A 16,217-nucleotide genomic window follows, 5' to 3' on the forward strand; every position below is an offset into this window, starting at 1 on the left:
TTGACATGTATATACTATATACACTACCAAATGTAAAATGGATAGCTAGTGGGAAGCAGCTGCATATAGCACAGGGAGAACAGCTCGGTGCTTTGGGACAACCTAGACGGGTGGGATAAGGAGGGTGGGAGGGAGGCTCAAGAGGGAGGGGATGTGGGGATATATGTATACATATAGCTGATTCACTTTGTTGTACAGCAGAAAGTAACATAACATTGTAAAGCAATTATACTCCAATAAAGATATTTTTTAAAAAAGACACATGCAAAAAAAAAAAAAAAAAAAAAAAAGACACATGCACCCCAATGTTCATTGCAGCACTGTTTACAATAGCCAGGACATGGAAGCAACCTAAATGTACATTGATAGATGAATGGATAAAGAAGATGTGGTACATATATACAATGGATATTACTCAGCCATAAAAAGGAATGAAATTGGGTCATTTGTAGAGACGTGGATGGACCTAGAGACTGCCATACAGAGTGAAGTAAGTCAGAAAGAGAAAAACAAACATCATATATCAATGCATATATGTGGAATTTAGAACAATGTTATAGATGATCTTATCTGCAAAGCAGAATAGAGACACAGACATAGAGATCAAAACGTATGGATACCAAGGAGGAAAGGGGGGTGGGATGCATTGGGAGATTGGGATTGACATATATACACTATTGATACTATGTATAAAATAGATAACTAATGAGAACCTACTGTATAGCACAGGGAACTCTACTCAGTGCTCTGCAGTGACCTAAATGGGATGGAAATCCAAAAAAGAGTGGATACATGTGTACGTATAGCTGATTCACTTTGCTGTACAGCAGAAACTAACACAACATTGTAAAGCAGCTATGCTCCAATAAAAATTAATTAAAAAAATAAAAAACAAGGGACTTACCTGGTGGCACAGTGGATAGGACTCCGTGCTCGCAATGCAGGGGGCCCGGGTTCGATACCTGGTCGGGGAACTAGATCCCACATCATGCCAGAACTGGGGGTTTGCATGTCACAACTGAGGAGCCCGCGAGCCGCAACTGAGACCTGGTACAACCAAATAAATAAATATTTTAAAAATAAAATAAATAAAAAATAAAAGTAAAAAAAAAAATCAGACACCATGTAGCAAGTATGTATTAGTCAGGATTCAATTACAGGAAGCAGAGACCACCATAGGGATTTTATACAGAACAGGATTTAATAGTAGGAATTAGGTGCTCAGGAAATTGGTGGAAGGACTGTTGGACTGGACTGTAGGCTAGGTCTCCAAGCATGATACTCAGAACACTACAGAACTGACCCACCAGGGAGGCTTTCAAACCTGTCCCAACTAGGGAGGTGGAAAATCAAGAAGCTGCCATTGGAACTATTGAGTCCAAGAAAATGTCAGTGCATATAAAATCCAGGATCAAGTACTTGGTATCCAGAGGTCACTGGCGCTCTCACCATCCACAAATCTGGGGATTAGACACTGGACCACTTCTCAGGGGTGAAAACACTATATTCCATAATCATACACAACATCAGAGACAGTCCCTAAAGTAACAGGAGATGCCTCAACCTCATTTCCACCTTCAAATTTCCAATGAATGCATCTTACTGGCAGGATCTAATTTGTACCCAGTACTTTGCCTGTAGGGAAGTGTAAAAATCTAGTTTGTTCTAAAAGTTTTCCAATTTCTGCTGTACTGGAAGGTGCACTAAAAGGAGGAGTAAATGAAGGCTGAATATCAGTCGACTGCTTTCAGGTGAAGGAATTCATCAATCCAGTTGGTTAGTGGATATTAGTATAAACCCACAATAACTGGAGCATGATATGGGGAAGTAGAAGAATACCTGGACTGCTGAAAGTGGGGTAGACTATCCCAAAACACCGTCGATGGAGGGAATGGGAAGTGAGGCAGCCACGATACAGAGCAGTTGACCAAATCAGTTGAACATTTCAAAGCATGTAGCCTTTGACTCAGCAATCCAACCTACCTTTTTCTAACCGAGAGAAACAATTGCACATGTGCACAAGGAGACCGGCATGAGAATGTTGACTTCAGCTCATTTGCAACAGCAAAATACTTAGAAGTACCATAATACTCATCGTTAGGATAATAACTGAACGAACTATGGAGAATCTTTCCTAGGTAATTCACTATAGCGGTTACAAAAGTATAAGATAAGATGATATGCCCTGTCATTGAAGGATCTCTAGGACACACTGTAGAGTGAAAGATATTAGTTTTAGTATGTGAGATATGATGCTATTTACACAAAGAAAAGAGAGCAACCATGAAACAATTAACAAAGTTGTATGGGTACATAATTCAGCTACTAGAGTGACTGTGAAACAACCCCACATGAAAATGCACAAAGTAAATGCTCAGCAATTCCTAGGCTTCTGATCCCCTCAGACAGATCAAGGATATAAAAAGAGGTCAGAGTGATGAGAAGAGAATTCGTAAGATTTCTTTGGGAGAGATTCCCAGGGGAGGGGAGAATCCCTGTTACTTTCTACGCTGGTCTAATGAGAGGGGTTCCAGTAGAAAACCTGGTGCGTGGTCCCTGACGTTGAGGACGGGGTACTGAATGGGTGGTGTCTGAGTACCGCCCAGGAAATCTAAAAGGGTGGACAATGGCTGACTAAGTGTTGAGGGGGAGCCAGAGAGCGCTACGGTGCTGAGAAAGGCTCCCACTGTCAGCAGGAGAGAAAAAGGATGGATGAGGGCATCTTGGGGCCAGGGCAGCCATGGGGGACAGAGAACCTTTGAAGTCCTGCCCAAGGGTACCCATCCACTGGGGTGAGGCTCCCAATTGCAGGAGACTATGTTAAATGGACTCTTGAGAACCACAGTTGGAGCAAGCAGCCCAGGGGAGCAAACACATCCCATGCCACAGAAGGGGAGCAGCCCCAGAGCTGGGAATGTCTGAACAATGTGCTCCTTTCTCAGGGCTGCTGTAACAAAGTGCCACAGACCTACAAAGTCCTGAGTTAAACAGTGAGTCGGTAGTGATAGAGAATGGCGAGAGCTCAGAAGCTGATTCCAGAAGCCATAAAAGAGAGCCAGGGAACCTGCAGACTATGGAGAGGAAAGAAAGAATGAATTCATGGAAGAGATGGGAGTTTCCAGGCTAACATGGGGGGCAGTGGTGCCACGCATGTCCATATTTAGTTTGCCCAGATGGGTCAGGTGTGGGTGGGCAGTCAGCATCTAGGGCCAATCCATTTCAAAATACAACTTAGGGCTTCCCTGGTGGTGCAGTGGTTGAGAGTCCGCCTGCCGATGCAGGGACAGAATGCCGAGCAAATGCATCCTTTCTTTTCTTGAGTCGTTGCTGCCGTGGAATTGTTATAGATCTGCCCTCCCCCACCCCCTTACTACTATCCCCATAAATAGTCAGCTGAGCAGGTTGTAAAAGTCAGTGCCTTTACCTTTCCTGACTGCTCTGGAATAAATAAAGACATCTCCTCCTGCCTACTATGATGAACTACTCCTGATGGGGAAACTGTGACTTCTCACCTACGAATTTGTGCACCTGGAGAAGGATTTACTTTATTTAGTTAAGAGTTTGGAAGAAATGCTTCTAATTGCATACTGCATAGTTATCCGATGTCTCTGTGTCTCAGTTTTATTTGCATTATCGTTACCGCTGAAAGAATAAGATCAAATTGAAAGATGTAGCAACATGGCCTTCTACAAGACAGAAAAAAAAATCTTAAGGATATTTGAAGAGGCAGAGGTATTATTTATTTAAATGTAAAGTCATTTTTTAAATATAATTTTATTTTTTGTTAGAGACAGCAGGCAGATAAGCCTAAGAGCCTTTTAACATATTTTTCTTGGTATTGCTAAACAGAAAATCTATTTTGTGTAAGTGGCAGCAGAGGGCGCTCTTCTTACAGATTCGTTTCTACCAGAACTTTTCTTAAAGGAAAACAGTTAAAATGCCTTTGTGTACGTTAACAAGTTTATGACTCTTCTTAAACATATGCATATATTTTATATAATATTTATTTATACTAGTATATATAAATAAATATATTTTATATATTTAAATTATATATAGGTATGTTATATATTTACATAAGTATATATAAATATATATTTTATATACTTATATATAAGTTGTATATATGGCCATAAACTTGTTAATATACTCAAATATATATGTATATTGATTACTTTTATGGGTTTTTTCTTCCCTATCCATTAATACTGAAACCTGAAACCACATGTGATTCTGTTCTCTTGAATAATTACCACTTTTTTCTCCTTAAGCATGTCAACTTCCTGTTTCATCATGGAAACTTTCAATCTTGAGCTCAGAAAGTTGGGGCTTTGGGTACTGCCCTTCCATTCTCCACTTTATGTGCTTCCTCCTGTCTTCCAGACAGGACCCCAAGCCGTTGTGGAGCATGTCCAGGAGAAGAGGTAAATCTACTCCTCTTGTACAGGCTTTGGTCATGCTCTCTGCTGTGGACACGCTGCAAACCCCTCCAACACTCCTTCCCCCCTTCTCTTTTCTTTGTCTCACCTCCTCTCCTATATCTTTACTCCTCCAAGCCTTTCTTCACTATCCCATGCCTCTATCATTCTCCGCCCCTTCCAAGTCATAGGCATCACTATCTAAGCTTCCCACTTGCGGTGGCCAGCCTCCAAGATGATCCAGTGATCCCTGCCTACTTGTATATATACCACTTGCATCAAGCAGGGATGATCTGTGTGACTGCTAGGATATTGCAGGAATGGCGTTGTACGACTTGCAAAGTTAAGGTTCTAAAAGACACGTGGCTTCCACTTTGCTCTCTCTTGGATTACTGAGCCAGATGCCATGTTGTGAGAAGGCTCAAGTAGTCCTAGGGAGGGTCCACGTTTCAAAGAACAGAGCTTTTCTGCCAACAGCCCGTAGGGCCTTATCAACCATGTGAGTGAACCACTTTGGAAGCAAGACCTCCAGCCCTAATAAAGCCTTTAGATGACTGCAACCCTGGTGGACATCTTGACTACAGCCTCATAAGAAACCCTGAGCTAGAACCACCCAACTAAGTCACTTCTGAATTCTTGAACCACAGGAACTGTGAGATAATACACGCTTATTGTTTTAAGACATGAAGTTTGGGGTAATTTTTTATGCAGCAATAGAAACTAATACTCCCCTCATTATGCCTGATGACATGTTTAAAAAGGCTGTGTGTGGTTTCACGTCCTTGTGGTTAAAGCTCTGCAATGGCTCAACATTAATTTCAGCATAAAATCCAGATCCCCTGACCTGGCATGAGGTCTTTCTTCTGATGCCTCCCAGCTTCACTCAGCTCACTCTCCCTTTCCTCTCCCATCTCTCCAGCTACCCTGAAACACCTTTCATTTCCCTAGATGTCGATAGATAAAAATGACAGACGAAATACAAGAGGCCCAGTTAAATTTGACTTTTAGATAAGCAAGTGATTTTTGCTGTTGTACAATATTTGGGGCCTATTTATATTAAAAATCTTGCATGGTACATATCTATTCCAAAAAGTTCTTTGTTGTTTATCTGAAATTCAAATTAAATGGGGCATTCGGTATTGTTAGTTGCTAAACCTGTCGACTCTACAGATGGGAAACGATTTCTCTCAGCTCCTGTTCCTTCCCCTGCCTGGATCACTGCAGGTCCCCCTACCTTCCTGTCCTGCAAGACTTAGCCCAGACAGAGATGTCTCTAGAAAGCCTATGCTGTCTGACTCCACCACACACACCTAGGATGGCTCAGATGTGTCTGCTGCAGGCTCCCACCCCCACCCCACACCCGTCACGCCTCTTGCATACCACACACATCACAATGATTAATTTGCTTATCTCTGTACTAGACTCTGAACTCCTGGAGGTCAGGTACTGTCTTAATCATCATGTAGCTTCACTGCCAAAAACATAGTATGATTATAGCTTACAGTTATTGAACACTTACTGTAAGCTAATCATTGTTCTAAGATACTTGCATATATGACCTCACTGAATCCTCACGTCAACCAGAAAGAAGTACCATTAATATCCCTTTTACTTTTACTGATGAGGAAACTGAGGCATGAAGAAGTTATGCAATGTCACTCAACAATTGCAGTGAGGTTGGGGTTCAAGCCCAGGAGTCTGACTCTAGAGCCTACTCCCTAATGATGAACTAGGGGCATTGCCTCTCTGTGGCGTTTGATGAGTATTTATCGAATGCATGCAAGAACTAATTATCAATCTAAGTGCCTCCAACTAGATAGTTTCCTTTCAACAGGGACCATGTTGATCTTGGTCCTTTCTGCCTCTACGCTTCCTCACTCTCTCTCCAGCCATCACTGCCTAGCACAAAGCATGATACCTTCCTCGTGGGCCAATAGCAAAGAATCATTCTGGTCTGTTTTTTCCTCTTCACATCCTTATCACATTCATACCAGATGAAGGGTACCAATCTGTACCACATTTCCCTAAGGAAGAATGGACACAGCGTGTGCTTTAGGAATAGAAAAAACTAATAAGCCCCCTGGTTAATAGTGTGAGTTCTAGAGGAAAACTACCCAGGTTCTGATCTCAGCCCTACTACTTATTAGCTGTGTGGCTTTGGATGAGGTCCTGATACTTAGATTCTTCATCTGCAAAATGGAGATAATGATAGTTTGTAACTCATAGGGTGATGAGGATTAAATGAGATTAAATGAATTCCAGTGCCTGGAACACAGCATGTACGCAATAATAAGATCCAGGATGTTAACAGGCTTGCTTCTGTTGCACCATATCTGCCAAGCCAAACACCAAGTACAATACATTCCTTAGTAACATAAATTCCACAAGCTGCTTGCAAATTAGGAATATGTGCTCGTATAAATTTGAGAAACTGCATTCTCTCTAACTCCAAACACTTCTGTTCCAGTTTACAGATTATTCTTGTCCAGTGTTTTGATTCTATCTTGTTTTATTATCTACATAATAATATTATTATGTATATCTATTACATAATATATAATGTTATCTACATAACAAATATATATTTCAAATATTAGTTTTATACGTAAAAGTTTGTTTAGATTTATCACCTTTTGCAAATAATCTTTTTGCTCACCATTCCTTCTTACATCTCAGACCTTTCTCCTTTTCTTTTCCTAAAGGACAATCTTTTAGTGAAAAAGAACTAAAAGTTCCTTTTAGTGAAAGTCTGTTGGTGGCAAATTCCTAGTTTTTGTGTGTCTGAAATTGTCTTTATTTCTTAGAGGATAGTTTGATGAATATCAAATTCTATGTTGACAGTTACTTTTCCCCAGCATCCCACTCAACTTTCCACTGTTTTCCAGCGTTGGTGTTGTAAATAAGTCTGCTGTCATGCTATCAGATTAACGGACATTTCTCTGTATGGAATCTGTCTTTTACCTCTGACAAAATAAAAGGTCTTTTCTGTCTTCATAGTTTCATTACAGTAGGTTTAGACATGAATTTATTTTTATTAGTTATACTTAGGGCTCATTGTGATTCCTAAATCTATGGATCTGTGCCTTTCTTAAATTCCATACTATTTCCTACCATTATCTATTCAGATAGTATCTCTTTTCTTTCTCTCTATTCTCTCCTTCTGGAACTCCTATTGGACATCGTAACATCTGCACATTCTACCATTGCTTTTAAACTCTCCATATTTCTGTTTCTCTGTGCTGCCATCTGGACTTCTTCAGATTTATCTTCTAGTTTACAGATTTTTTTTTAGCAACATCTTATCTATTACTTAATGTGAACATTGCATTTGTTTGAAATATAGTTGCTGTACAATATTATATAAGTTACAGGTATACAACATAGTGATTGACATTTCTTAAAGGTTATACTCCATTTATAGTTATTATAAAATATTGGCTATATTCCCCATGTTGTACAATATATCCCTGTAGCTTATTTTATACCTAAAAGTTTCTACCTCTTGCTCCCCTACCTCTGTATTGTCCCTCACCTCTTCCTTCTCCCCACTGGCAACTACTAGTTTGTTCTCTATATCTGTGAGTCTATTTCTTTTTCTGAACACTGAATTTTAATTTCAATAGCAACGTTTCTTATTCCTAGAAATTGTTTCTTTTTCAATTCTACTTGTTCTTTTTAAAAAGCACCTATCCTTGTTCATGTTTTCCATTTCCTCTTTCCTTTCTTTAAGTAATTTAAATACATTTATCTCAGACCCAATAATTTCAATATCTGAAATCCTAGGAGAAAAAATTCTGATGTTAATTGTTTCTGCAAACTCATGATAGTTTGTTTCTTTATGTGTTTTGTAATTTTGAATTTTAAACTTGTATTCAAAGGTGTAAGTGGAGAAAGGTCCCTCCAGAAAGGATTTTTGATTTCTCGTTCCAGGCGCATGCATGAGAGCATCATAATCTGAAACTACAGTAAGTTAATTTCTTCCTTTGTGGTTTCTCAGATGATGAAGGTGGCCTATTATTATGAAGTACAATGTGAGACTTCTCCCCACATAAATAACATAGCTCAAGATAGAAATACTCCTTGTCATCTCCTTTTTCTTTAATGAATTTCCCCCCCTAGTTTCCCCTTTTATCTAACAGAGTAGACATTTGAGGATCCAAGTTTGGTGCAGGTGTCTCAGTTCCAATCCCTCTCTCTCAGGCAGCTATTAAGCCTCTCAATGCTGGATTCCCGTTTTGGGAAATGTTCCCAGTTCAGACATGGCTTCAGCTCTAGCTTACTGGTCTGGTTTCCTCCTTTTTATTTTTGCCTGTAGGCATTTCCCTAACTTTGCATAGCTGTGCATTTTATTTTTTTAATATTTATTTATTTTATTTATTTATCTATCTAGTTAGTTAGTTAGTTGCACCAGGTCTTAGTTGCAGCAGGCGGGCTCCTTTGCTGCAGCTCACCAGCTCCTTAGTTGTGGCATGCGAACTCTTAGTTGTGGCATGCATGTGGGATCTAGTTCCCTGACCAGGGATCGAACCCAGGCCCCTGCACTGGGAGCATGGAGACTCAACTACGGCACCACCAAGGAAGTCCCTGTGCATTTTAAGTTACACAGTTTATCTAGAACTTCTATGTGTTTTGTGAAGAGAAGATTCTTTAGGATGTCTGGTTCACCATTTTATTGGAAAATGCATTCCCAAACTGCATTCTCTAGTTCACTCTTGATTCACCCTGAATATCAATCAGCATATTCTGAGGTCCTGAAATAAATATACTCATGAAGACTTGTTTGAAACAGTATTTCTTGACTCTGAAACCCTTTGTTCAAATAATACCTATCCTTTAGAGCTAGTAAGTCCTGGGACACTCGTCAAGAAACATGGTCTAATGATCTGAACAGTGATAGTAATTGAGAGAGTCTGTCTGCTAGCGAACAGAACCCTTCTTGATAAACTTGGGGAATGGCCAGGAAAACTTCGTAAACTAATTGTTTTTGCATTCCTGAGGAATTTTTTGTTTTTGTTTTTGGTCCTATATGAAATCCAGAAACACTGTGTACATTTGCTCCCCTCTTTGCCAACACACAGAGTTAATGTTATCTCTCTTTGCACAAGGAAGGAAAGGAAGTACTTTCCATTCTATCCCTTGATTTCATGCCCAAAAGTTTCCATGATATTATTCTGGGTGTTGAAACTTTCCAAACCCAGTGTCACATGCAGTAAATTTGGTGCAACAGTTGTTTAAAATCTGTTCTGCCATTTTAGAATAAGGGAACTTATTATATTTATTTTTACACCATAAAATGTCTATTTTCCTGGCAGCTCAGGAACAACCAACACTGAAATAGAACTTCACATAGAGCTACTCCTGATTAAGGGACAGAAGTTAAGCTAGTTCTCCAAAAGTTGAGAAAAGTTTAAATGAGCTGCCTAAACAGGACATAATCCTACACGATGTTCAATTGAGTCACAGCAAATTAAATGCACGTGTCATAAATTCTTTCACCCTGGAACACAGACAGTCCATGGACTTCTAGAACAAGAAGTTTTTTAAATTGTGGAGTTGCATAGTTAGGGAATTAATGCTGTGGATATTTTCAGGGACTTGGGGAGTAGGTCATTGTTATGGAAATTATAATAATGCATGTTAAAGTTAAAATTTATACACGAAACAAACAGGAAAAACAAGATTTCTCTAGGGAATGGGATTTTTAAAATAATAAATGGTGTACCATTTTTCAAAAATGTTATTGGAGTAGAGTTGATTTACAATGTTGTGTTAGTCTCAGCTGTACAGCAAAGCGATTCAGTTATACATATACTACAATAAATAATAAATGGTGTACCATTTTTCAAAAATGTTACTGGAGTAGAGTTGATTTACAATGTTGTGCTAGTCTCAGCTGTACAGCAAAGCGATTCAGTTATACATATACTACATTCATTCTTTTTCAGATTCTTTTCTCATATAGGTTAACACAGGATATTGAGTAGAGTTCCCTGTGTTACACCGTAGGTCCTTGTTGGTTATCTATCTTGTATATAGTAGTGTGTGTAATCTAGGGAATGTTTTTATTGTTTGGCTGGTTACAGTAAAAATTTATCAGAAGAACTGAGTCTCTTTCAGCCCTAAGGTCTGTCTGTAAATTTTCTTCACTGCACTTAGGAGTGCAGATTTACTAGACAGGCCTCTAAAACAAATAATCCAGAACAGAGAATGGCTGTCTTATGGGCAATATCTCCCTGTGGTTACTGGAAGAGGTTTCATCATGCACTTGGGAAGAAAATCTGGGTAAAATGGTTAACACTTTACCCTCGTTCTTCCCATGGAAGTCCTGACATTGGAACCAGAGTCTAAGGACGTGGTTGCTGTCATCAAGGCTTGGGTCATTGTGAAGGGTCATATGTAACTCCCAAGGAATAAGCAGAATTAGGTTCAAGAAAAAGGCAAAGATGGGCCTGTCCACCGCATAGAGAAAGAGAAACCAGTCTTGGGGTCACACATTGCCAACCTGAGTCTGGTTCAACGTGACCCTCTGCATCAATTTGGCATTGACATCAACTGCCCAGGGGACAGAAGCCCAATTGTGTAGGGCCAAGGTAAGCTGTTGTACCACTGTTACATGGAATCTGCTCCTGCGCCATTATCTGAGGGAGTAGAATATTGATAAAATCTCGTGTCCGGTTCAAGTTAAGGATGGCATACACAACAGACCACTGCCTGTGACACCCACAGAAGGCTGTTCTCCATTGCCTCCTCGTGTCTGGAATGGGAAAGAAGGAAAAAAATTCATCCCTCTAGTTCCACCATCTTCCTGCTCAGACATGTTCACTTGTAACCCTACTCTGGGTTGGTCCAGACCATCTAAACTTTCCCCGCAGTAAGAGCTCCATGGGGACAGGAGTGATCATTATGCAAACAGGCTACCTTCTCAAACGAAGGAGGGTCACTACAGAGAAGAGGAGCCTTGCTACAAAGGCCTTATGTCAGAGGTATGTCCACTTCACAGAGGAAGAACATGGTAGAAGCACAACAAATTCGACACAAAAAAAGAGTCAGACTCGCCTGCCTTGTGGCAATAACATGGAGATGATCTCACAGGAGCATAAAGCATCCAAATTTACGTCCATGAAGCTGTTCCCAAACCAGCAACCTCATCTGCCCGGTCACCCACAGAGGTCCAGGCAGGAATGACAAAGGGAGGAAAGTGAGTAGGTATAGAGACTCTACGGCTCTAACATGTCCAGTAGATTCTTCACCCCTGTGTTTCTCCCTATACTCAGGTCCTGTGAAGTTTACCCACCACTTGTGAACTGGTCCTGATGTGCATGTTATTATGCCACTTTCATCTCAAGCTCCCATGTAGGAGCTTGTGGTGGGTCCTGACTGCCTTGGACATATTCTAGTAATGTGAGCTTACTGATCTCCTCTCCCTGGTTAAGAGCACACAGACCATTAAGGCCTTAACTGCTACCTGTGTCATGTACTAGAAAATCTCACTCATATACTTTGTTTTAAGGCCCTGGGAACATCATGATCCTTCCATGTATCAGATGAATTTTTCAATGGGTATCACCATCCTTCAAGGTGGTTTTGTGACATTCGGGGTTTGAGCATGGATTCAGCAGGCCACCATGGATATGAGAAGCACTTGGGTTTGGTAAATTTTTCATCCAACTGTTTTATTTAGGATGTGATCTCTTCTTATGGACATGTGCACAGATGAAGCTCAGAGCTGAGTTGTTGAATTTGTTATCACAGAGAAATCTCATAAGTTTGGGCCCTTAATAGTCCAGTCCTGAATGACATAGTAGCCTGATTATACAACAAGTCCTCTAAGAATAACTCATGAGCCTGTGTACAAGTTGATTTCAGTCAATCCCAAGAAGGAGAATTCTATGGTTAGGAGCACCCCTTGAAATTCCACCCATTTTCTATGTCAGCCAATGCAGTACTCCATGGGACTTGTCCGCCTTGGAGGCAAGCTATACTATCGGTGAACAAGGCTTTCTTGTCAGGAGATAAATCTTGCATCTGGGACTTTTACTCAACCAGGAAGTCTAGCCATCAGGTGGGACTTTCAAAATACCTATTGGATGAACAACAACTTGCTCGTAAATTTGGATGAGAACTTGAGAACCAGCTTTGACCTTCAGTTGGATGTCTAGATACCATTTCTATATCATAATGGAATTTTCTTGGCATTTTCCCACCTCATGGGTCTTTGGCTCAGAGAGAGAATGAGGTGGGATGTCAGGTCAGCGAGTCATATTTTTTTTCTTTAGTGAGACCATCTGTCCCTACCAGAGCTCAGAAAAAGGGGTGAAGTTTTCAGCAGTGGGAAGGCTAGAAGTTCAAAGATTTAAAGACCATAAAATGCTAACAGAATCTCATTGCCAACTGTTCCCATTATCTGTGAGATGAGTCACAGATACATGTAACTTCTTCTTAAGTCTGAAGCGGATAAGGGGCCCAAGAGCAGAAACTGTTGCACTGCGACCTACACTACTTCCAGGGCTTCACGCTGCAAAGAGCACTGCTTCAATCTGCCTGCCTGTCCATGTGTGATGTGCTGTGTCCAAAGAGGCAAGCCAGGTGTTAGGCCTCTATTTCTGTGGCTTACAGCTCTGAGGTTAGCAATGTGTCCTTGACAGTTATGGAATATCTTCAAGTTGCTGCCAAAGAATCCCTCAAGAGAGACACCTGGGAGGTGGAGTCTTGGATTCTCTTCTGATTCGGGGCTCAGCTGTCCGTGGACACCATTGTCTGGTCAGCATGCAGTATAGAGGAAGCAGCTTTCTTAGTGGAGCCATGACCAAAATATCATACATTTACAGACTACTTGAATCCCAGTGAGCTGTACACATAGTGCTAGGGATCTAGACCTTATTTCTAGGGAGCTCAAATAGCCTTACAACAGAGTGATAAAGATATACTATGTACCCTATTATGTGAAAGAAACTGCTCTTGATCTACTTCCCAGAGAAACATGAAGAGAAATAGCAGTATTTGAAGCCACATACCAAGTGTAGACAGCAGCTTCCATCAGTTCAATAATCATGACAACATCTTTATTTAGTCCTTGTGATCCACCGTCAAAAATCAAGTCCAGGGCTTCCCTGGTGGCGCAGTGGTTGAGAATCCGCCTACTGATGCAGGGGACACGGGTTTGTGCCCCGGTCCGGGAAGATGCCACATGCCACGGAGTGGCTAGGCCCGTGAGCCATGGCCGCTGAGCCTGCGCGTCCGGAGCCTGTGCTCCGCAACGGGAGAGGCCACAACAGTGAGAGGCCCGCGTACCAAAAAAAAAAAAAAAAAAAAAAAACAAATCAAGTCCACTCCCCACCCCTAGATTTTTTGACCATCCAAACTGGACCATTGAATGGTAGATAATGGGCATTTAATCTTTGCCTGCATTTACACTTATATGATGAGAATAATTCCTTTATACCCACCAAGTAAGTAATTCTGCTTCAATAGCACAATCCTTGTAGCATAAGAAGTGCAGGGAGCTCCCAGGAATACAAACAATTGTAATGGTTCCCGCAAAGGTTACAATGTGGACGCTCAGCTAGTGTCAGTGCCCCTTCATGGGGCTGATATTTAAGAATGTACATTCCAGTTAAGCAGTTTGACAAAGAAATCACAAGTACGGTCTGATCAAACAGGTCAAACACTCACATAGATGGTGACCCAGGGCTCTCAACTACAAGCAATATTTGTCCTGAATCCCGACAGAGGGGTTCATTTACCATGACTTAAGCCTTGAAATCTTTCTGAAGCTGTTGGGAAACAGGGTCTAGCCCTAGTCTTCTTTAAGTTTGAACAGGACTAAATTTGTATAGAGGGACTCTTTGGAGTTTGAACTCAGCCTCAGAAGGCAGTAACAAAGGCAGAAGCAGAGTATCTCTTTCTGTCTCTGTTTTCACTGCCATAGAATAAAAACAAAACAAGCAAACAGAAAAAACCACTGCCTTTTGAGGCCTCTTATTTCTATGTTCCATTTTAAGATGTGACATATATCTCCTAAGAATATTGTTCTAACCTTTAGGTACCCCCAGGTCAAAGGAGTAAAGATGGGGTCAGGTTCCAATTAGAAGGTTCTCCTCATTTCTACCCATCCAGCATTCTCTCAATGGCATACAGTCAGAGTTTCTGCTGTCCTTGAATTTCATATATCCATGCTAAACTGTACACTATCTGAACATGGCTACTTCCTCAGCGAGGGCATTTCACTGTGTATGTGTGGTCCTGGGGAAGTATCCTCTATGTGCATATGTGAATCAAATCTCAAGGGCAGGGCAGGGATGAAACCATTTCGTTTCTATTAGTTCTATCATTTAAATGATAGTCTGGACTTTCAGAGATTCTTTTGATTGTTACTTATATAATTCTCAAAACAAGCCCAGTTTCCTATTTGAACATAGTTTCTCTTCAATATGTACCTGATTTTCCCCCCAAAGGCATAAGAGCATAAGGTATCGGATCTAAAGGACTGGTCTATACTAGTCCTCCCACGGTGCCCAGTAGTGGGAAGGGTGTGGTTTGTGTTCTCCCATCCTTCTGATCTGTAGGGCTCAAGACAACTTCTAAACTTGTGAAGAAGAGGCAAGGAGCAATCTTATTTCCTTTAGCTTCTATTTAATAGTAGAACTATCATTCCAGAGTTTCTGCTACTTCCAAAAGACTCTAACCAGAGCAAGCAAATTTTATCCACATTGGATGCCAGCCATGTGACATTTCTTCATCTGCCTCGCTAGAGTGACCAACTGTCCTAGTTTGCCCAAGATGGAGGGATTTCCCAGGATGAAGAACTTTCAGTGCTAAAAAGAGGACAGTCAGGAGGAAATCAAGATGGTTGGAGATAAAGGCAAATACCATATACATTGTTACAAGGTATGGGTAGATGATCAGTTTTATTGAGGAAACATACAAGCCAAGGACCAGCAAGGAGGGAAAGGAAGTGCCATGTTCTCTTCATACCTAAGAGGTGTACCAGGGCCATGGCGATACAACTGGACATGCTGTGAGTTTGTTTTGGAGAGAGAGCCTCCATCCCCTTGGTGTCTATTTTCTTATGGTACAAATATGTGAACACCTTATATGTAGGTAATAAGCTCTCGGAACACAGAAACCGCTCTGGGTGATATACCAGCTGTGCAAATGTTTGTCTGACATCACCAACTACAAGCTCCTAGTGACCCTTTAAGAAACAGGATTCAAGCTGCCAGAGGGAAGGGAGACCTCATTCCTTTGAGAAGCTGAGTTTACCTTCCCCAGTGAGCCCATTCTGGGCAACTGGGCACATGGAGTCGTCGACTGGATAATCCTGCCTGTTTCTCTCCACAGGAACATTGTCCTGAAGACTTAGAGGAAAATCCTGCCTCTAATAAAGATCTGCTTCTGGAAAATTTTTAAACTTTTACCCTGTTGAAGAGGCCCTCAGTAAGTTTCCCGAAGAAATAGCCTCTATGAAATAGAAACAGAAGTCACAGGCTGAACGAAAATACAGGAAGATAAATTTGAAATATAGATGGAAATATGAAGAAAAAATGCAAAGAAATGAAAACTATTAGTGAATAAAAATTCATACCAGAGGCCATAAAAATTTAGACAATCACTGAAGAAGCTCTAACCAAGAACGTAGAAAAAACTTGAGAGTAGCTCCCCAAATTCAGAGGAAAAGACAAAGATTATGAGAAAGAAGATAAGAAAGATTCAAGCTAACTATATAAGGGTTTCAAAGTGAAAACGTGAGTAGAAGGGATGTGCTAAACCAGGACGTCAATAAAAGAACTCAGTGAGAGT

The sequence above is a fragment of the Neophocaena asiaeorientalis genome, unplaced genomic scaffold, assembly GCF_003031525.2.
Source record: "Neophocaena asiaeorientalis asiaeorientalis breed wild unplaced genomic scaffold, Neophocaena_asiaeorientalis_V1.1 scaffold36, whole genome shotgun sequence".
In the NCBI taxonomy this organism is placed as follows: domain Eukaryota; kingdom Metazoa; phylum Chordata; class Mammalia; order Artiodactyla; family Phocoenidae; genus Neophocaena; species Neophocaena asiaeorientalis.